This window comes from Mastomys coucha, unplaced genomic scaffold (genome assembly GCF_008632895.1).
Source record: "Mastomys coucha isolate ucsf_1 unplaced genomic scaffold, UCSF_Mcou_1 pScaffold18, whole genome shotgun sequence".
In the NCBI taxonomy this organism is placed as follows: Eukaryota; Metazoa; Chordata; class Mammalia; order Rodentia; family Muridae; genus Mastomys; species Mastomys coucha.
Window position 1 is genome coordinate 74,860,706 of NW_022196900.1, and position 23,127 is coordinate 74,883,832.

A 23,127-nucleotide genomic window follows, 5' to 3' on the forward strand; every position below is an offset into this window, starting at 1 on the left:
AGAGAGAGAGAGAGAGAGAACCTCAAAGTCTACCGTTAGTGACAAACCTCCTCCAAGAAGGCCACATGTCCTAATCCATCCCAAAACAGTTCCACCAACTAGGGATTCAAATCTATGAGCCTACGGGGGACCATTCTCATTCAAACCATCACAAAGTCTAACTAGGAAAGTCCAATGATGAGCCAGGGATGTAGCTCTCGGGGTGAGATGCCTACTTCAATGGTCCAAAAGATGACATTGAGCAAAAAACGGTGCACGGGAGTGGAGGGCACTCTGAGCACACACTCTTATTATTACCTTTCACACTTAACATTCTCTGCCCCACCCCCAGCCCAATCCTGTGTAGTTTCTCCCACTGACATGGGTTTTACTTTCCCCCCCATGAAACTGTAAGTTTGGAATCTGTAAGGCCCAATAGAGTTCCAAGAGACAAATAGCTAATGAATGATGCTTGGACCAGACACCTGTGGATGTGGGAGACGTACAGGAGGCTTGAAAGGAAGACACTGATGCCAGCCTCAGAGACATTGGAAGTAAAGCAGTCAAGAGCAGGGCTGGAAGAACGGATGGGAGAGGATACGAAGGGTGGGAGAAGGGCAGCCGAGTGGTCGGCTTCTATCAAGGTTGGCTCCCTCAGTTTTCAATAGCCTGTGGGAGTAGGTCCCAAAAGCTCCCGTTTTCACACAAGAGAAATAGATTCAGAGAGGGAAATGTGCCTAAGGTATCATCAAGGGATTCCTGTGTGAGCTAAGGTCTGAAATGAGCGTTAAAGGTCCTAGCATTATGTCTTCTTACAGGAAGGAAGGAAACAACATAGGCCCAGAGAATTTCAAGAATGAGGGGAGGAGTCCATAGAGTTGAACACAGCAGCTTCCCACTTCCTGTTCACCTGGCCCCACTTCCCTGGATGGCCTTGAAACAGGCACCATCAGGGCCAGGAGAGGAAAGGTCCTGCCAGGAGTCCTCACTGTGGGAACCACCATGTCACTTCAGTCCCCTCCCCCTGCAGGAGCTTGCTGGCTCAGTCTCTACTTGGCCCAGTTGGAGGAGGCTCAGCTCAGGCAAGCCCAGATCAACCTTGTTCCTGAGGACCTTGGACCTTGCCAGGGAAGAAGGACCCAGCTCACAGAAACTCTTCTGAATTAAACTGCCCTCAGCTTTCTCCCGTACCCCAGCTTCAAGAAGTGTTTGGCCCATTCATTCCCAACACGGTATTTGATTCATGCTTTGGAGAACTGAAACACAGTGTGCCTTGGCTACTTGGGTAGGTGCCTGCCATTCTGAGACTCATTCAAATCACTACTAATCCACTAAGCACAAGGAGCAAGCGTGAACCTCGGATGGATCCCCCCAGGATTCTCTCTGATGCACTGAACAGGTACATAACCAAGCAACCCGGCCAGGACAACAACTATCTGAGAGGACAGAGAGGCATATGTGACACAGAGCAGAGACCAACCAGACGAGTAAGATCCTGCCTGATTTACAACGGCCCAGGCAATTCAATGGCTCCAGGTTTCCCAGCCACGATTTCCAAAGAGCCCTTTGGGACAAACAAGGACTTAGCCTGGCTTTTTGGACTTCTTTGAGCTGAGGGTGTTCTGGTCTCCCCAGGTACCTACATTTAGCCCCTGCAGGTGTCTACTGAATCCGAATACTGCAGCGGTGGCAGCACCAAGGTGGTCAGGAAAGACTGAAGGCACTCTTATATCTTTGCTCAGGAAATGGCCTCATAAAAGTGACAGGGAGACGCACCTATGGATGCTTGTTAAAGTTTTATTACTAATCACCTCCAGCGTCAAGGGAGGCAGAGGGAGGGGGCTGGAGATGGAGTCATCAAGGCCTGGGAGCAGGTGTAGGTAGCCTCAGCATCAGCGGCAGGAGCCGCCGCGTGGGTTTCAGCAGCTACAGCTCTGTACAGAGCCCTGGACTCTGCATTGCCCTGGGCCTATGCCGAGGAGGCCTTCCAGACTTCTCCCCTTCCTGTGAGGTGGGTAGCTCTTCCTTCATTCCCTAAGGGTTAGCAGATCGCACAATCTCCTGCTGAACCATTTTCTCCCTTACCATCTCTCCTTCCCAATGAAACTGGCCTAGTATGATGTCACCATCTCCCACACAGGACCACAGTAGTCTGTGTTGCTGTGACATACTACCTAAGGCTAACTACTTTATTTTAGAAAAGAGCTGGATGTGGTGTGCCTGCCTGTAATCCTAGCACTCCAAAGGCAGAAGCAGACAGATCTCTGAGTTCCAGGTCAGACAGGGTTACACAGTGAGATCCCAGTCTTTTTGTCTTTTTAGTTTTTTCTTTTCTTTTCTTTTTTAAAATCATTTTTAAGTTGATTTGGCTCACAATCCTGGCGGCTGGAAGGTCCAAACCGCACAAAGCTTGCTCCTAGACTGTGTAATCACAACACAGTGTAGACCAGAAAGGCCATGTGCAAACGGGACCAATTCACTCTAGTGAAAACTAAGTCCAGGACACCGGCATTAACCCCTTCTGGTTGCAATGCCCTTTCTGCAAGCTCCAGCTCTGTCAGGTCCTGCTACCTCTTCATGTTGCCACACTGGGACCAGCGTCAAGCACAGGCATCCCAGGGAGCCAAACCCGGACCTACAGCACTGAAGCTCTGCACATCGCTGATTACTATCTGACGCTGTCACTGATCACAAATCTCAATGACCTCCGCCCACTTTCAGCAAAGCACAGAGCTTCCTTCAGGACCTGAGGCCTGCCTGCCTCCTTCACATCCGTTCCCACCTTTTCTTTTCATGGCTGAACTCTTCAAACTGCCCTTCAAATCCATGTCTTTCAGTCTAGAAATTCTCACATGCTTGTGGCACCTATGTATGTGTGCATGTGTGTGCGCATGTCCTGGATGTGGACATGTCCTGCTACATCACTCTCTGCCTTATGCCTTTGACACAGAGTCTGGCACTGAACTTGGACCTCACCGTGCTTTCTCGTGGGCTAGTTGGCTAGCTGGTATGCCTAGGGACTTCCCCAGCCCCAGCCCCTCTGTGCCCCCCTCCCATTGTGGGAGGGAGGAGGGGGTTACGGGTTCACTCTGTCATGTCCAGCTTCTCTGTAGGTGCTGAAGGTTTGAACTCAGGTCCTTGGGCTTGCCCAGTGAGTGTTTATGTCCATGGAGCCTTTACCCAGCCTTACCACTTTCTTTTTTTAAAAGGCACACTCAAAGATCTTTAGGAATACGGCCTTACTTCTCAGGCTGGTTAGCTCAGTGTTTTATCACACCAGTTTACCATAATGTACTTCTTGGCGTCTGTATGTTATAGAGCATAAACTTTAGGTCAGGACTCATGCCTTAGTCATTTCCCTATCATGAGCTGGGTATCACTGATGAACAAAAGAGCTAATGAAGAATTATGATGGTGACATTCCACAAGGCTAGGGTTATGGAAAGGAAGAGATGGCATGTGACCCAATGCTTGCACAGTACCTAGCAGGTAACTAGGGCTCATCGACCGTTGGTTGAACAAATGAGACCGTCGAGCCTAAACACATTCTGAAATTGAAGATATTATTCCATGGTTCTGCTTATGTTTCCTGCCAACATTATTTCTCTTAGCCATGTGGCCACAGCTCCCTCTATACCTTCCTGTAGCCACACTGATGAAGGAAGGAACACTCTGAAACTGTTGGGTAACCCTGAGGCTGTCTTCCTTGTTTAGAAGCAGTACCTGTTCCTCTAGCCACATCCAATACCTGGGAGAGATAGGCAGAATTTCCACACATTCAATCAGCCCCCAACCAAACCTTAGGGACGATCGATCAAGTTCCTTGTTGCCAAGGACTGGTTTCACCCACTCTCCATTCACCAGGGGCTCTTGTGACAATGTCATCAGGTGGTTATAGGCTTTTGAAGGCCACTCTTCTCTGAGATCTGCTGGGGCCACCCAGACAGGCCCTGAGAGGGATAAAAGCCACAGAGCCAGGGAGCCAGGAGGGCAGTGGAGGAGCCATGCTGGATCTGGGCTGAGGAAAGCTTTAGCTCTGACTCGGGAAAAACCTTTCCTGAGGGAACTCAGGACTCAGCCTGAAGGAAGACTTCCCCGGAGTGATAGTGATGGGGTGACTTCAGTGAGGATCTGGATGCGTGTGCTTTCCTGTCAAAGCATGGTCCATCCCCGCTGGCTTAGCAGTGGACAAACCAGTGAGGTCACAGTTCTTCAACAGTTATGTTCTTAGAACAAAGAGAATGTCTGTGATAAGAGAAGTGGGCCTTCTCTCAAGTGGGTTGAGACCCTAACTTCCTAAGGTCAAAGTCTCCACCCACTGTCCCACAAATTGAGCAACTCTCCAGGTCTACCTCCCTTCCGCCTTCCCAGGAATGACACAGAGCAGGCCCCACACACCTGCTTCAGTACCTCCTCCTCCTAGGCCAGTCTAGAAACTCCCTGGAGAGGGTGCCTGCCTGGCCTGCTGGAGCTCTCTGGATCTCTCAGTGCTGTGGGCCTTCCCTCCTCCTTTCTCATCTCTATATATCTGTCTAATGAACATTTCAATAAGCCGAGCGCAGCTTTTTCCACTTAATAAGCAGAGTGCTGACTTCATTGCGGGTTTGCTCCTTACTTATCTGTTCAGGGCCTTAAATCATTCACAGGAAACGCTTGGCAAAGTGAAATCTGGTATCTTGGCCATGGGCCCCTCCTGTCAGCACCTGCCTTGCAAGGCCCGGGGAATGCCCTGTTCCCACAAACCAGCTCGAGGGTGGAAGTGAAACTCCCATAATCCAGAGACCAGAGTCTGAGGCTGACAGCGCCGGAAAGAGAAACATTACATAAACAATTGCCTACGGAGCAGCTGAGGTCACGGGCCCGCGTGACGAGGCTGGACGTGGTACCTCCAGGAGATGACGTTTAAGTTATGATATGCAGAGACTTGGTGGAACGGGATGCTGGGTGACCTGGGAGAGCCCAAAGCAGTCCTGAGATGGGACACTTTGCTGTTACATGCGATGCTGCATGTTCTATGTTGAGCCTATGACCAAGGACACACAGGCTTTGGGATTCTAGTACTATGAAGTTAACTAGCTGTGTGACCTTGGAGATATTACTGGACCTCTCTGAGCCTTCATATTCATATCTGTCTAACCAAATGGGGTTAAAATATTCACTCTGTAGAGCTGCTGTACAGATTAAACTTGATTCTCAACACAGAGAATACATCAAATGCCTGACATACAGGTCACAGCCAATAAGCAGCAGTATTACCATGAATGATACTGGCATATGTCTTGATCTTTTTCCCCAAGTCTGAGAGGAGGACCTTGAAGGCTGAGGGTCTTCCACTTTCTGTATCTGAGCAGGCAGACAGGAGCAGACAGAAGAGACCTCCATTTCACAAACAACCAGAAGAATGCCCCATGCTCCTGGCTAAGGTGTGGCTCTCCTGTCATTGTCTGTGTGGTGGGGGCTGGGCCAGGGAGGCTCTTCTCCAGCTTCCATCTGGTTTTAGCTGGCAGGAAGATTTCAGGGCAAAAGGACACAGACTCAATTAAACACGGACAAGCGCAAGGCAAGGCCTTTTGTGATAAACACATCAAACTCCCTCCCCAGTCCTCAACTCTGCATGGTCAGCCACAGTTCTGGCAGAGAGGCTGGAAATCCTTCATTTAGACAGCTCCAAAGGCTGTTGGCCAAGAAGCTAAGACAACTGTGAATAAGATATCAAGGAGGAACGCGTACTTCTCAAGCCAGCCAGCTGGATGGGTCTACCTGCCGGGCTCAGCTCTGTCCTGGTACCCTATCCCGGGGAGATCCTCAGCTGCAAAACCTCTTTCAGTAGTTAAGATCGAAGGACCCATTCTTAGGCTTGGACACGGGAAGACTGCTGGGGACATAGAGGAGAATCCCAAAGAGACACCGAGGGCGTACATATTCATTCACAAAATCCCCATGCCATAGGCAGAGTGGGTTTGCTTTGAACCTAGAGCACATGGGGGATGAATCAAAGTGGCTGCTGTTTTATGCAGTGGCCAGTGAACTTAAGAAATTCATTATCCCCAGTGGTGGCTCTAGCAGAAAGCGTAAATGAATTGAAAAGTATTTGGACAAGGCTATGAAAGACACAGTCACATATATCCCTGAATCAGGGTTTGTGCAGTGAATAAATGAATATGGATGATCTTGGTTTTCAAGGTATTTCAATCCAGTGAAATAAATATTCATGGGGTGCCTACTGTGTGCAAAGCATTGTGCAGGACGTGAGGCTGAACAGTTTCTGTCCAGAAGTTTACACTTTTATGAGGGGATTAGAAAGGACACCGGCAACACGGGGTGGACTCAGTATCTGTTGTAAGAAAACACAGGAGGCTCTGGGAGGGCCAGGAAGGGAGAGATTCCGTGGGGTTTAACGAAGGTGATGTGTGAGACCAGCCTCGAACGGCAAGCTGCGTTTCAGCAGGTGACTATGGAAATAAGGGCAGACTAGAAAGAAGGAATGACAAGCCCTGAGAACTGAGATGTGTGGAAAAAATGAAGGGCAATTTAGGTGCGGATACAGTGAGGAGGAGGGAGGAGGGGAGGGGAGGAAGAGGAAAGAGGTGAAGACGAGAAGGAGGGAAAGGAGGAGAAGGAGAAGATAGATGGGAAGAGAAGAGTGGTGTTATGAGAGTGGGGCAAGGAAAAATGTGGTCCATCCCCTAGGGCTTCTCAGAATTTCCAAGGCAAAAGCTCTGTGTTCCCATGATAATCAGGTCCCGAGAGGAAAGGGGGCAGCCAGCTGCTGGTAGCTCTAAAATTTAAGGCTCACAATAACTAGTAGATTTCAGAGCTAAGCAGAAAGAACTTCAGTTCAACCCCTACAGAGGGGCAGAATGAGGCCCCAGGGTCTCTATTAGCATATGGATTGTCTTTGTTTCGGGGATTCCTGGGGTTCTCAGTGGGCAGGGACATTCAGCTCAGTTGTGGAGTGAACTCCTTGGGTACTCCCTCCAGGTCCAGCAATATTTGTGTAGAAATGGTTTTTGGTTAAAAAAAAAATCATTTGAGCAGTCAGGACCAGACAAGAGAGGGAAGGAACTCCCCTAAGTGAGTCTAGCCAGCCTCATTTCCCAGACTTCTGTAGCCAGAACTTGGGACAAGGTGGGAGGGACCATTGGTCTATCAGTTTACCGTTTATGGTGCTTATTTCAGGGGCCAGGCACTGGTGTTAGATCCAAAGAAACACAGGACCTTTTTTTTTGAAGAAGCCCATGGCCTGGTGGCAGAAGAAAACTCGGACAATTAGAAAATGGTGTGGCCACTCACATAAATCCTGGGTAGAGGCACAAAGGAGGCAATGGTAGTGTGAAGGTAGACTGTAGGGAAGATGGTCACTTCCATCACTGGGTCTGTATCTAAAGCATAGTGGTAAACATGAAGGAGCCTTCCTGGGAACTTCTTCAGGGCAGCTGGAATTGAGGTGTGTGACAGTCAGATCAGGAAGGCCCCTTCCTCTGTATTAAGGAATCTAGACTTAAAAAGGAGCCATGAAGATTGTCCTGGAAGGAGTGAGACATGATAAGCTTTGCAGTTTAGAAATGGCACTCTCCAAACAGTATAGAGAAATCAAGGAAGCAGGGCACAGAAAGCCGAAGAGACCAAGGGGAGGGATGAGGTGGGGAAGGGGCATAAGGAAAGCTACAGGCTTCTACCTGCTTGCTGTGCAGGGTCAGCTGGGACATAGCCTGCCTTTCCACCTCCTGCATGCAAGGAACAGTTCTGTTGTGGGGTAGTGGGTTGGTGGTAGAGAGAGTGTCTTGCATGACTAGGAAAGCCAGGTAGGTCTTCCTGCCTCTCCATTCCCTTCTCAGCTGATTCCACCCCTTCAGCCTTGGGTTTGATATTGGAGCTGTTTATTCTACTTGCACCAAAGGATGGCTTCTTGGATGTTCAAAGCAGGCAACTTTGTCGAGATGGCTGGACTGGGAAGTGTGACTTTAAAACACTTGCCAGGATTCCTCCTAAGGCTTAGTTTGGGGCCCTTTGATGGGGGAGTGAGAGATGAAAAGGGCCAGGGCAGAAGAGAGCGAAGCAGTCCTTGCCCCCCAAATGCTCAGTGGTTAAGAACACTGACTGCTCTTCCAGAGGTCCTGAGATCAATTCCCAGCAACCATATGGTGGCTCACAACCATCTGTACTAGGATCCAATGCCCGCTTCTGGTGTGTCTGAAGACAGTGAGTGTACTCACATATATAAAATAAATAAATCTTTAAAAAATATACAAAAAAATGTTACTCCCTCCTCCTCCCTAAGTTCCTCTCTCTGCCAGCTCTCAGACTCTGGGCTTCACTCTTTAGAGCTTTGTTCTTTGTAGCCTGAAGTCTGAGTAAGCAAGGAGTACCAGTCCCCCTCATTCTCCACCCTCCCCTATTCTGAGGCAGGGACATGACAGATGCCTGGCTGTCCCTCTGGAGTCCCACAGGGCCCTTCTCCATCCCATCCTGTGCCTAAGAGGCCAGCTTCTACAACCTTCCCCAACCAAGCTCGATTGTCTTTGGGATTCCTCTTGGGTTCTACACACAGCGGACATTAGCAAGCAGGAGTGAATCTGCCAGAGAAAATGCTATTCTAGACCTTGTTCCACTGAAGGTCCTTGGGCCTATGGCTACAAGAAAAGCTAGAGTTCCTGCTGGGGTCTGGCATATGTCAACCATTGGAGTGTAACCACTCTCTTGCTGTTGTCAAGCCTGAGGTGTGTCACCTCCTTTGTACATTGTCAGCCTTTCCCTGGTTACCCCGTCTGTGGGATTCGGCTTCTGAATAGAATCTTGACTAGTACAACAAGGAGCCTTGGAGAGAGGACACTACCTGACATAACATTTATTCCAGAAATTTCTCCTTAGTTCTATTCCACATTCTTTACCATGGGTCTCCAATGTTGCATAATAAATATTTGTCTGCTGGGTTAATGGGCAGAGTGTAGAGAAATTCAACAGAAAAAAAAAAAAACTCTAATCTCAGGGCCTTGTCTTCTCGTGGTTCTCCCTAGCTGTTGACAATTTTACAGAGGATATAATGGCTAAAATGTTGTTACTTTATTCTTAGTGGCAGAGAACTTGAGACTAGGAAATATCAGGACTGTGCCGCTAGATGGCTTGAAGCATCATCTAGTCACTCTTGGAGTCAGCAAATATTTGTGGGACATTTACTGTCTTCAAGGTCCTATGCTAGTGGAGACAGCAAGCAGGAGACAAGACATACCCCTGCTCTCGCCTAGCACACAGTTTTGTTGATGGAACGGTTGGTTAACCACGCTATTATAATTAAATAACCTTATTAGAGGTGTATGTTGTGTGTTGTGTGTGTTGTGTAAATACACAAAGAAGCACCAGTCCTGATTGGGTGTGTGTGCGTGCACGCATGCGTTCGTACATAGGGTGCAGTAAATGAGTCTGGGCTAAAGTTGGAAATGAGTTGATAGGGCCCAGGGTGGAGGTTGAGGGAGAAAGGGCTAGAAAGTTATGGAGAAAGTAAAGGGAAGGGCAGATGCAAAGGCAGGCAGCTGGAGTTGGTGTCTTGAGAAAGAAAAGCAACAGTATGAAACTCAGGATGGGCTTGTTGAGAAACTAGCCGGAGAACCGGTAGGGATCAACTCAGACACAGGCATCTAGGCTACTCAAGAGACTTGTGTTCTAGCTAGCCTTGAGAACAGCAGGGTTTGGACACAGGGAAAGGACTGGTCAGACGCCTGTAATGAAGCCATTAGCTATAGGCTGGAATACTAGCTATAGGCTGGAATACGGAGTTCATTAGCTATAGGATGGAATACGGAGTGGAGAGATACTTAGGAAAATGGAGACATTACAGAGACTGACACAGTAGCTGAAGCTAGCAACAATGAGACTGAATAGGACCGGGTGGTGTCTGGTATGCTGTAGAGAGTGACTTAGACAGGGGCACTGCACATGATTCCCAGTCTCACTTGAGTCACTAAGAGACAGGAGTCAAGGATGGGGTTGGGTCCACCAGAACGTTCAAGATGAGGGGCTTCGTTTTTCATTCAGGAGGATCTGAGGTGATGCACACATGCAAGCCAAAAGGAAGCCAGTTACAAGACCTGTTTGTGTGGTCACTGGTTCTCAGTCTGCTTCCCTTTTCTCTGAGCACCTTCAGCAATCAGCCTGCACACCCCGTTTCGGTAGCATCTCCCAGTACCTCAGGGGTGACAGTTTCCATTGACCAGCTGCCAGCACCGGATGGGGACTCCCGAGGTAGGCTGCTAACCATTCCCAAGAGGGGACAGAAGAACAGTGAAGCCTAAAGCTTGGTTTGTGGGAATGTGACACAAGTTCTAGCTTATGTGGTATGGGTGGGTATTGTGTATGTGTGATAGACAGACAGACAGACAGACAGAGATGGAAGTATTTGGAGCAGAGAAAGATATGGTAAAACCTCAAGCTAAGGATGCATGTCCTGGTGGGGATGTGCAAGGTGAATTAGAGGCAGGGGGGCCAATGAGGGACTGCTCCGTATGCATGGTTTGTTTGTTTCACATTGACTGTGTGTATGTGAGTGAGTGTGCATGCCCTGACCCTCCTCTTGGACCATGTGGGCCAGCTCAGGGACTCAACTCAGGTTGCCAGGCTTGTTGGCGAGTGTCTTCTACCAGCTGAACTACCTTGCTGGCCCAAGCTTTATTTTTCTAATTAAATTAGTAAAGATTTAAACATTGATCATTGGGGTATGTTTTAAGAGAATGAGCATAATCGTTCATTGCTATTGAGTCTGCAAGCTGGTATAACCTTTCTGGGAGGCCATCTTACCAATTAGAGATAGCTTTCAATAATTCCATGCCCTTGTGTGTGTAAAAAAGAGAGACAGGCAGACAGACAGACAGACAAGATAGACAGAAATGGTAGGACTCAAGCCCAGGAACCCCAGGCCAGCATTCTGCCGCTGAGCTATATCCTCAACCTCCACATTTATACATTTTTGACCTAATACTTTCTTGTTTTCCAATTATTTAAGATTATATACTTAAATTTATTTATGTTTTCATGCAAGAGGCTTATGCCATGGTGTGAGTGTGGAAGCCAGAGGGCAGCTTTTGGGAGCAAGCTCTCTCTGTCTACCATGCAGTTTCTGGGACTCAAACTCCAGCAGTGAGGTAAAGGCAAGCTCTTTTACCCATCTTGCCAGCCTGACTTAACAATTTCTAACCCAAATTCTCAAAAAGTGAAAGTATCAGAAATTCTCAAGATATGCATGATTGCTCCGTGTGATGGCTCACACCCTTAATCCCAGTACTTGAGAGGCAGAGTCAGGCAGATCTCTGAGTTCCAGGCCAGCCTGGTCTACAGTTGGGGCCATACAACAAATAAACAAATAAAACTGCATGTTTAACAATGTCCACTGATCTTTTATGTTATGAATAATAACAAATAAATGAGAAAGAAAAACGAAGCATCTAAATATTCATGGAGGGAAAATGGCTAAACATGAAAGCATACTGCACAATGAAATATCTCGGTATCATTAGAAAAGGGGTTTGAAAGCTTATTTAATGGAATTAGAAATTGCTAGCAATAAAATGTTAAGTAGAAAAAACATGATATAAATGTGTTCTGGATAGGATTCTGGAAGAGAAAAAGGACGTTGATCATTGGGCCAGCTGGGGGGATCTGCAGCTCAGTGAATGGCCGTTTAACAGTTTAGCTAAATAATAATGGTACCGGTGCTAACATCTTAGCTTTCAGTCTGCTTTTGATTTTGAGACGATCTCATTTTGTAGCTCACATTGCTCTTGAACTTGAAATCCTGCCTCAGTGTTTTGGGATGCTGGTGTGCTTCACCATGCCCAGCAAATTCTTAGCCCGGATGATGGTGCCAAGGTGTTGTGAGGTGTCCGCCCTGGCAAAGCTGGGTGAAGGGCCTGCAGAGAGACTTCTCTATCTGCGTTGGTTTCTGTAAGTCTGCTGTTAATGTTTCCTGAGTGCTTTGATGGTGCCAAGCACCTTCCTAACCAGTCACCCTGAGATGTCATGTCTCCCCAGGAAGTAAGTAGTATGACAGACAGTCCACCTCACCAACAGGACAACAGAGGCACCAAGTGACACAGCTTTTAAGTGGCATGGACACAGGTCTTATTCAGGCATTCACCATTCTACAGCTTGCGCCTTTTCAATTTGGCACCGAGAAAGGAAATTGAGTATGAGATGGATAACAGTTATCCCTGTGAAGTGGGATCAGGGGGTGTTTTTTTCTCTCTCTCTCCCCATTGTGAGTGGTTGTAGGAGGGGAGAGGATAAAAGAAAGAACAGCTAGGACTTGCTTGTCTGATTAGATATGGGCGATAAATAAAGGCAGGAATTTCCTCATCCAGCAGCACCAAGGGCAAGAGGGGGAAAGATTTACAGGGACTGAGGGACAACAACTTGGGCTTCTGTGGTGGGGGATAGCTCAACTGACACTAGGAAAGTGCATACATTTGGGGGACACAATGGGAGAAGGAACGAGGGGTCCCTGTCCCAATGTGACCATGGAGCTATATGGCAGAAGCAGTCCAGGCTGAAGGGCCCTGAGCAGCTCACAGGCTCAGAACTGAGAGCCTGGGAAGCAGCTCCCCACTGCTTGGCTATGCTGTACTTCAGGGACACTCCCAGGGTTCAGCTTTGGGCAAGGTTAAGCTAATGCAGGAATCCGCTGCAGACCTAAGTGTCTAGGGAGGCTCCTGTTCCTGAGGTTGGACAGAAGGCGACCTTTGTGTGGTGTCCAGAGCACCCATTTTCCCACTCTCCCTATGTCTTTCTCTTCCCATGAGGCTCTTCACTGAAAAGAAGTGCTTAGATTAGATATGAGTGAGTCTTCCATTCCCTGGAATGGAGGTATGTGGGGAGGGGAGACCTGCCCTGTTGTCTCTGAGCTCTGAAAAACTTCCATTCACCGCACAGAACTCAAAAGCCTTCCAGCCAATGTGCACCCACAGACTAGCACACAGCAGGCTCTGGCCCAATTGTCAACAACCCCAACTATCTCTATCACATTCCTGTTTCTCTCAGCTGCAGTGGGAGGGTCAATCTGGCCCTCCTGGACTTTTGCCCTGGACTGGCCTTTGCCCATGTCTCTAAGCCTCCCCAGTTCCTCCTGGCCTTGCTCAAGGGCCTACTAGGATGGAGAGCAGGCAGGAGTCAGTCTATAGACCAGTTGTTTGCAGGGCTAGGGATTGAACCCAAGCTTTGTGCATGCTGGGCAAGCACTCTACCAACTGGGCTACTGCTCCCATCCCCTATCTGATCTCCCTCTATGCAGAGGTCAACAGAGCTCTAAGGTCCGAGCCTTCCTAACCTTCTGCTCTGCCTGTGATAAACTTTAAACTTAAGTTTCTTTCTAGGACCCTTCAGAGCTCTAAGTTGAGGACGGGGATCTTGGGACGGGGGAGTCCCGGCTGCGCCTCATTTTAGGAGATAGGACAGATGGTGCCCACACATAGGATAAATAAACCAATGAAATCTGAGAAAACAACATGTCACTACTGCTTTTCAGAACCATTGCTCCCCCTCCCTCAGGGAGAAAGGGTCAGTCTCCCAACTAAGAGGCTTGCCTGGGGACTAAGAGGCTTGCCTGGGGACTGTCTTCGGGGCCTGACTGCAGACCCCTCCCTCTAACACCCTGCAGCGTGGCCTGTTTGTCTAAGTGGGGAACACATGCTTTCCGTGGATCATCATTGCTTTTTCTCTGGAGGTCCTTCACTCCCAATGGAGAGGCCAGTAAAGACACAGACGGGGGAGGCCACCACAATGCGGGACAGAACTTGGAAGGAAGAGACATCAGGGCTGGTTAAGAGAGGGAGTTCTGAGACTTTAGGACACTTTAGGATACCTCACTGCACAGTTAGCACTGGGATTCAATCTAGGAAGGGTGCAGGATGGAGACCTTCCCTCCGTGCCCACCGTCTCTGAGACTGCAGAGGAGGCTGGGAGAAAACATCCTAATGGCAGAAGCAAATTTCTACATATGTGCTGCCCGTGCTTAAGTTTGGCCTTCATTTAGCAATTATTTATAGAGTCTCCTACCTGTGAGGCATCATGCTAGGTGTGGGGCTGTTGATGCCCAGTAATGTATAGATAGGATGGACGGCCATGAATATGCAACATTATTATGACATGTTCCATCTGCCGAGGGAAAATGAATGGCCTGGTTGGTGGAAAAAAAAAGCTCACTGATGGCCAGGGGTAAGACTTTCCAGAGGGAAAACTAGAGAGTTTAGTTTTCAAGAAGGATCAGGAGAGTGCCAAATGGAGACTGAGGGGGATCGTCTTGAGAAGCCTGGAGGGGCGGAGGTGGGGGCAGGAGCGCACCAGGGAGAAGGAAATAGCAAGTGTAAATGCAAGTGGCATTAGAGAGATTGGGTCCACTATGGGAGCAGGGGAAGCTGCCGGAGAGTTTTAGACAGGTCTTACAGTGCTATCATACTAGCAGCAGGGATGACAAGGAGAGAGGGATGGTGGACACCACCTGGGAGAATCTGGGGCAATGTGAAACACACTGTACTGAGGAGTTCCCAAACCAAGTCAGCACCATAATATGGGATCCATAGGATCTAATGGCCAACAGGACATGGGAAATGTAGGATTGACACGGGAGGCTGAGGATGCCTAAGTTTTCTATAGGTATCTATAGGAGGTATCAGCTTAGCTATCTGAGGTTCAGTGGATCTGCTCAAAAGGAAAGGAATCAAGCTGTGTGCTAATGTATGTGTGCTGGGAGGGGAGGGGCACTAAAGGCGGCGAGCAAGCCCAGGTGGAGATAATCAGCATGCAGTCAGTATCCTGGTCTACAGCATCCTCAGCATCCTCGCTGAAGACCACTTCAGGATCTCATGACTGGGTAATTGAGAGGGTGATAATGTCATCAACGGAGATAAGGCCTGCTGAGGGTGTGTTGGGGAGCAGGTGAGGTGAGTCGGGGAAAGACTCCTTCCTCAGATGCCTGTGAGCCAGAGCCCAGAGGACATTCACCAGGCAGTTGGAAAAAAAACCGGGAGCTGAGCACGAAGAGGTCAGGTTTGGAGCCTTATAAGGATGATAGCCGAGTGCAGGAAGGATGAGCTCATCAGATTGAAGTGCATGCTGGGGGAGAGGGGACAAAGATGGAACACCAGAGAACACCTCCAGTTATTTAGGGTGGGTGGATGAAAAGAGAGGGTGTTGGCAAAGGGCCAGGGAGGTGAGAGACATGGACAGATAAAGGTTGAAGAAGGTGCTAAGATGGGTGGGGACCAAGATGAACTTGGGGTTTGGATTAATGACCTTCAAGAGAACAGATTCAATAAAGAGTTAAGGATGGTGGCAGAAACGAGGCAGCTGCAAGAAATGGAGGAGCTTAAATAGAAATAAACCTCTGCGCAGTGAGGCTGGGACTGGGTCGGAAACGTGAGCGATGAGGGTTTAAAGGATGTGTTTTCTAATATAGGGAAAAGCCGGTCTGGCTGTACTGCACAGTATACAAAACGACATGTCTCCACTTCAATGTTTACAGGCTGCTGATGGTGTACCATCCTTGGTGCTGGGATCTCTTACGCTCCAGATCCAGGGGTCCTGTATGCCAGCAGCTTTGGAGGAAGGATCCCTCTCATCCTGTGATGCTTTTGAACATCCCGGCTCCTTTCAGCCTTCTTTCTGCCCTGTCACCTTCTCTCCCTGTCTTGACTGAGCGCTTGCTATGTGCCATCTGCATGAGGGATATGATTCAGAGTTTAGGGAAAGAGAAGGGAGGACCAGCAAGGGAGGAGACATGCAGCCACTGCAGCAGAAGAGGGCCTTGAATGAGGGACTGTAGCAGGTAGGATGGAGTCTCCAAGGCTTTCTGACTGACTGGAAATAAGCTGAGGGGAAAGGAGGGTAAGAGGTTAGCTCAGAAGGTGTGCTGCTCAAGGCCTCTCTCTGGTGTCTGCCCAGAGCTAGAGCTTGGTGCATGGACACGGTGAGGGAGGCACTCCATCTTGAGGTAACATGATCCTGTAACGCAGGGCTCCTCTGATGTGGGCTGCTTGCCTTTTACAGCATTAGGGGAGCAACATTTCATGGAAAATTCAATAAATCCCCCTGTACAGCCAGACGTCTGTAAACAATGGCTTCCAAATTCAATCAGGCTGGGGACCCGCAGCAGCATTTATGAGCTCTAACGTGGTGGAATATTATATAGGGGCGTGAGTAGCGGGTGGGGTTGGGTGGGGTGGGGTGGGGTGGGGGAAGGGACTTCCTGGAAGAAGAAAGCTCCAGTGCCTCCAGCTCTCAAGATGCAGATGACTCCCCAGGTAGAAATGGCTTGGGGACTCTTGGGTGGGACCTGAGGGCCACCGAACTGAAATCCTACCTAGCCTTGAGAAGGAGGGCAGAGATCTGGCCTTTGGGCAATACTGTAGGGAAAGTGTGGCCAGAGTGGCCAAGGCTGAGAGTGAGCTCTCTAGTTCCCTCCGTGATCTCATCTGGGCATGAGCAGTGGGACCATGGTCTACTCAGCTTATCACCTTTGTCATACAGCAAGGCCTCACAGCTTCTGAATCTTGCTGTGACATGGGGCCCGCTCAAACACTTTGGGAACTAGCCCCCACATCTGTCTCAGGTTCAGACAGCCCCTTCCTTTGTGCAGGAGGACATGTCATAAAGTAGAGGGCCCTGTGGACATGTCTTTTGATGACTATGTCCCAGTATGCTATATTAGGGAGGCTCAGGGATCTCTCCTATCTGTAAGTCCCCTAGATTTCCGTTCTTCTTTAAACCTGTCTGGTATGGCCAGCTCTTCTAGTCTCTGCCTCCTCCTCTGCTCCAGTGAACAGGCTCTCTCTGGCCTACGTGAGAAAAAAACAGTATGAGGGATTCTAGGAAAGGAAAGAACAGAGGCTCTGGTTTTGAACCTGAATTTCAGCCACTGGCCAACTCTGGTGTACTTTCTTCCTCCTCCTCCTCCTCTTCCTCCCCTCCCCCAACCCTCCACTTCTTTTTCTTCTTTTTTTTTTGGGGGGGGGAAGGGGAAGCTTTCACCACGTGTTTTAGAACTCAGTGGGTAGACCAGGCTGGCCTGGAAATCAGAGATCTGCCTGCCTCTGCCTCTCCAGTGCTGGGACTAAAGGCCCAGTGTTCCTCTGAAACTTAGTGTCTCTCTGTACAGAGTGCCTGCCTGGGTGAGGTTAGACAATGTATGCACAGTGCCAGAGAGTTCTGGCACCCTTCTTCATGTGCTTCTCAGACTTCTAGCAAAGCTTCAGGAATCACCAGGCACTGTCCCCTCCAACAGAAGGTACCCAGTGTACACCAGGTCCTCTCTCCTGCTTTATCTCCCAGGGTCCTGTGGGACCGGCTCCCCTGGGCAGGACTGATTTGAATTCAAGAAGACCATCAAAGGGAGCAAAAGACAGGGCACAAGGATTGGGGGAGGCAACTCAGAGGGCTCCCATTTGCTTTGCTGGAGAACTGAGCTGGCTGAACCAGCAGGGCAGCACCCACCCCCCCAACTACCCCTACCCTATTGTGTACAGCTCCATTCCCAGGGTCAAGAGCAGTGTTGACACTTGGCACATGCTCAGTAAAGGAATGAATTAATCCAGCCTTAATCTCCATTTTCTTCCAGTTCCCTCTGATGGTCCCAGAAGAATGCAGAATACGCTTTCCAGAACATTCGACGACTGTTCTTAAAAGGCAGAAATTGACTCTTGCCTCTGTGTGACCCTGGAAAACGGGGACAGGCTCTCCCATGCCACAGGCATGGTCAGAACTGCAGCCAGAGAGGCTTGTTGGCTGCCCACTGCTAGAATGAGGAGCCAGGAGGAGGTAAGTTTTTGCAGGCCAGCTTCCCTAGGGTTCTGAAATATTGAGGCTCAGCTTTTGGAGAGTGTGGAGAGGTGACTTCCATGAATATAAACAGACTATACTTTCCTCTCACCAGAGATGTTCTGTGGGTCTGTCTAGTCAGTCTTAAGGCACAGGACAAGGAGGAGACAGCTCAGAGCAATAATAGGCCTTTGCAAAGAATTCCTTACGGAGCCAGACTCTGCACCCAGCACAGGTGTGTTACCTCAATTAGAACTCCTCCCCCTCCACCCCGAGTGCCCCCAAGTGGTCCAGGTGGAACATATCAGTTCCATCCTTGCTGAGCCTAAAGGAATTTATGAAGGCTAATAGAGACTAAATGGCCAAGAGGAGGAGGAATAGGACACAGTGTCAGATCAAGCTAAGTGCCACCACAGCCTGCTGCCTCAGAAGGTGATTCCCAGTCCTCAGCTCACCCAGTGCCGAGCCCCAGCAGGGATCGAGCCTTCTCCTATGCCTCAAGGCCACTCTAGGTCCCAGCCTCCCTAATGGTCTTCAGGATGAGCCTTGGTGGGAGGCAGCAGTCACTCTTCTGGTCTAACTTTGTTCCTGGGATCTCCATGGAGAAGAGCAAGATGAACCAAGGCTGCAGTTCTCTGATCTTAGTTAGCTACAGAGACAAATTGGAGGCTTGGCTGTTCAACTGGGACCAGTTCAGGCAGTGGGGCAAGATGGCAGGAGCCACAGCCCCATCTCTCTACATTGTTCATCTGCTTATAAATGCTACCCACCTGGAGGGAGAAGGTCCTTTAAGATGGGGGCCAATGGCCAGGCAGTGGTGGTGCATGCCTTTAATCCCAGCACTTGGGAGGCAGAGGCAGGAGGATTTCTGAGTTCGAGGCCAGCCTGGTCTACAGAGTGAGTTTCAGGACAGTCAAGGCTACACAGAGGAAACCCTGTCTTGAAAAACAAAACAAAACAAAAACCAATTAAACAAAAAAAGATGGGGCCTATGTCCACCTTTTGGTTTTCCATTTGACAGGACACGGATGGGAGAAGCCCAGGGTGACAGATTCCCAGGGGTATGCTCCGTCCAACCCTGCAGCCAGATCTCATCACCAGGTCCAGAGACAGGGCTCACAATGCTTCCTTTGCTTTTTTTTTCCTTCTTTGTTTTGTTTTGTTTTTCGAAACAAGGTTTCTCTGTGTAGCCTTGGCTGTCCTGGAACTTACTCTGTAGACCAGGCTGGCCCCGAACTCAGAAATCCGCCTGCCTCTGCCTCCTAAATGCTGGGATTAAAGGCCTGCTCCACCACTGCCTGTTTTTTTTTTTTTTTTAGATAAAAAATTTGACAGCACCATATTCTCTGAATGCCCCAGCCCTATACTCATGCTCAGACACACAGCTCCAATGTTCACTTCCAAGACTCACTCGCTCAGTACCCCAGCTCGCTTTCACTCTCTTGCTCTCCAGTCGCCCCTCCCTCTCTCCCTCTCTCTCATTCTCCCTGCTAGCTGCTGTAAGGATCAGTCCCCAAAGAAAAATGCCCAATTTGTCATGTCATGTCCAGCTGTTAACCTCCCGTCGGTAAGCCATGGGGAAGACTTACTTTCTCCTATTTATTTATTTGCCAGTTGGACAATAGAAGGCCCCAGGCCTGCTGAGTTCTCCATAATAAAGCCACCAACGATCTCCCCCATCGCCCCCTCCCCTCCCCCCACCCCCATGTCAACAACACTAGCCAACCTGCAGGTGTCACTGGGCATTAACCCCAGGCTTAACTCTGGATCTGCTGAACCGGAGGGAAGGGGGAGGGGCGAAGCCAGCGATGGTGGGGGGTCTGATGGGGAGGTCTTCCCACAAAGAAGAAGGCCTTGGAATGGGCTGGCTCATAACCATCCCTCCGGAAAGCTCACTGTGCTGAGGCTGGGGGAGGGAGAGAGGGAGGGACCAACCAAATAATGCCGCTCCTTCTTCCCAGCCTCCCCAGTGGTCTCCAGGCAGTGCCTCCGCAGGCACCCCACTCACCGCGCCTAGCAACCCTGCTGAGAGACCGGCCCTCTGGAATGAGGCTCAGCTCCGCTGGCCACGGAGTGGCTGGGGCCTGGAGGAGAAGAAGCTCCAGCCCCCTGGAGTGACTGCTCCTTTTTCCTGCTCAATCCTACTCCCCTCTCCAAGCCCAATGCGCCAAGGAAAGGTTCAGGAGGCGCAGATGGCAAAGTCGTACCCCGCCTCCACAGATGTGCACAGGGGACTCCAGTAAGTCAGAGACAACATGGGAGCCCGAGTAGCCCCTGCCTCAGCAGCTCTTCCTCTGTTGAGATGTCACAGTGAGTTATGGGTCACATGGAGGTGTCGCCTCTGTGGTCTCTCATCCAGAGTCCTGCCTCTCTTTTGTTAATAACCCTATCTATCTTGGAACTTTTGCTTTTTTTGAGGACAATTTTGGGGATTAAGGTTACTTGGGATTGAGGACCCAGGTGGTCACTCCCAAGTCATCTTTTCAGTAGTCCCCTACATCCTGGCGATGGCTTCACTCCCAACACCATTTAGGTGCCAGGCAGACATCTTAACAAGCAGGGATGCTGGCAAGGCTTGAAGCTGAGTGTGGGTCCTCTACTGATGCCCTCCCGGAGGCCACAACCTTGGTCTAGTGGTACCCAGCTCCCTGGGAGTTTCTGGTTCATCTTTGTTAATTGTCTGGCTGATGGTGGGGATGGGAAACATCTAGTAAACTGAAAACTGATACGATAAAGCTACCTTGAGGACGATCAGGACCATGCTGCCCAATCTGTGATTGGCTGCTGCCAACATGTGTGTGAGAAATGGTTGAGAAGCCTGTGAGACGATGGCTCAGTGGGTTGAAGGCATTTTCTAACAATTCTCATGACCTGAGTTTGATCTCTGGACCCTACATGGTGAAAGAGAGAACAAACTCCCACAAGTTGCCCTCTGACCTCTATATAGGGAGGGGAGGGGAGGGAAAGGAGGAAGAGGAGGAGGAGGAAGACCAAGCTAGCTGATCAGAGTATGCTGAAAGAGATCCATGATGCTGGCAGTCAGGCAGGCCCTCTGTTACATGAGTTCTGATCACCACAATGAGGGAAGCAAGGGTCACAACAGTCCATGTGAGGGACTTCAAAAGGCATTTCTCAGGATTATATTTTATACAATTTATGCAGGAAACACATGGTAAGAGGTCTATTGAGGGTTTCAATAATCTGGAGCAGGCGACAGGAAGGGAACAAACACACCTGTTTCACCTGGAGATGCCAGGATCCCTGTTGGATGGATGTGTGAAGAGCTCAGGGCCCTCCAAGTTCCATCTTCTGGCAGGCCATCTCCAAGTCCCTGTTGGGAAGCCTTGGGAAGCAGTAATTCCCAACAGGAGTGTAGTAATGACTCAGCTAGAAGACTTGGCTAGAAAACAGTTTTCTAAAGAATCTTCCAGCAAGTTCTTAGAAGGCAGGGTTCTAGAGACATCACAATCCGTCAAGGAGATGATGCATAACATAGGAAGCTGTGGGATGCTCCTGGGTTTAAACCTAGCTTGTCATTAGCTGTGTGGCTTTAATTAAGTTCCTCGACTTTTCTGAAGTTCAATTTCCTCTTCCAGAAAGGGATCTTAAGGATACTCACCCACTTCCCAGTTGTTGGGAAGATTCTGTGAAGTAACCTAAGAGAGATGCCCCAAGTAACACCCATCATGCTGCAAACATGGGATACATATTGACCCACCATTACCTTAACTTGGTTTAGTCTCTGCTTCAAGGAAGAAGGCAATTTGCTGTACCTAGAGGCCTCTACACAAGGGAGATATACAGTCAGTGGCCCCAGTCCCTACCTGTTCTGTCCAAGAGTTTGTTTGGTTTTTTCCCTCCTACAACACACCGTTGGTCCTAGAGAGAGATACCAGTGTGGCTGGCTTATGCAGGGAGTCCGTAGGTATTTTCTCATCTGGCCTGAATAGCAGGCATTAAAATGCATTTTGGTTCACCCAGGACAATCAAGAAAAAAAAAGGAAGCTTTAAGTCACTAATAAAAATCAAATGTAGGCAGTTTGCAGGAGTGATCAGCTCAGAGCTTTGCTGTTCTCTTGTTAAGGGTCTGAAGCCATAAATAACTTCCCCAGAAGAAGGCAGAGGAGAGGGGGAGTGAGTGAGAGGGAAGGCAGCCACACAAAATTTTTCATTTTTCTCCATAAATCATTTCAGCGTGCGATAATATTTGTTTTTTCTAATGAGTCTCTTGTGGTCCATTCCAGGAGCTAACATCAGGGCCTGTCAGGGGGTGATGTGTGGTACAGTTCAACGCTTTACAAAAACTGCCTGCTACACAGATTTTCCCCCCCTTTCTTCCTTATGCTAAGTATTCACGAGGACCATTATTCTGTGCCTGGCCTTAGTCTTCCTTTCACATCAGCAGCTTTGGCCTCACGGTCTATGAATGTTGCTGGGACTTGTAGTAGCTAAGGGAAGGGATATGGGGAGGAGGAGGAAAGGAAGGCTGCTTCAGAGGGATCCTTGGGATGCTATTAGATGCAAGCTTTGATCTTGGTTGAGGAGAGAGGGCACAGTTCAAAGCTCAGCTGGAGCTGGGACAACACTTGGGCAGCCCTTAGAAGAGTGGGCAAAGCCAGGCAGTGGTGGCACACACCTTTAGTCCCAGCACTTGGAAGGCAGAGACAGGCAGATTTCTGAGTTTGAGGCCAGCCTGGTCTACAGAGTGAGTTCCAGACAGCCAGGGCTACACAAGGAAACCCTGTCTTGAAAAACAAAACAAAACAACAAACAAACAAACAAACAAAAAATAGAGGGCAAGACCACCAACCAGGCCATAGAGGGGCAAGACAGATTTGATCAGTAAGGCAGACTGGAAGTTTATCTTAGAGGCAAAAGGAATTGTCCACAGTTTTACAAAGAATGCAGTTTCACTGTATGGCTAATCCCTGCACTCGGAGGCAAGAGGCCGGCATCAGGATCCCATCTCAGCAGCAACAGCAAAGAAAAATAACAGCCTGAAAGAATGGCACTTGTGCCTTGAAGACTTTTCTGCCTGTTCTGTATGAGTAGAAAGGGATGTACAGGTTAGAGGAAGCAAGGAGGGAGACAGACATATATGTGTATGTGTCTATATGTATACACATGTTTATTTATTATTTATTTGAGACAGGATTTCACTGTATAACTCTAGCTGGCCTTGAAATCTTAGAGATCTGCCTGCTTCTGCCTCCCAAGTGCTCGGATTAAAGGCTTTCATGGCCTTGCCTGGCTCTTGAAAAATTCTGGCTGGACAGTGGTGGCGCACGTCTTTAATCCCAGCACTTGAGAGGCAGAGGCAGGCGGATTTCTGAGTTTGAGGCCAGCCTGGTC

The 23,127-nt window shown here is 49.2% G+C and overlaps 1 protein-coding gene across 6 annotated transcripts in view; it reads right to left on the reverse strand.

The window, feature by feature from the left end:
* The window catches only part of Rnf220 (ring finger protein 220), a 231,091-nt gene that overhangs the window by 85,677 nt on the left and 122,287 nt on the right, over positions 1-23,127 (reverse strand). The window contains exon 1 of one of the 6 annotated variants that reach the window (XM_031378360.1): positions 21,010-21,179. The exons of the other annotated variants lie outside the window; for them this stretch is intronic. The gene's annotated coding sequence lies outside the window, so the exon portion shown is untranslated. Of the gene's footprint in view, positions 1-21,009; positions 21,180-23,127 lie in introns of those variants that run through there. 6 annotated transcript variants of the gene reach the window in all.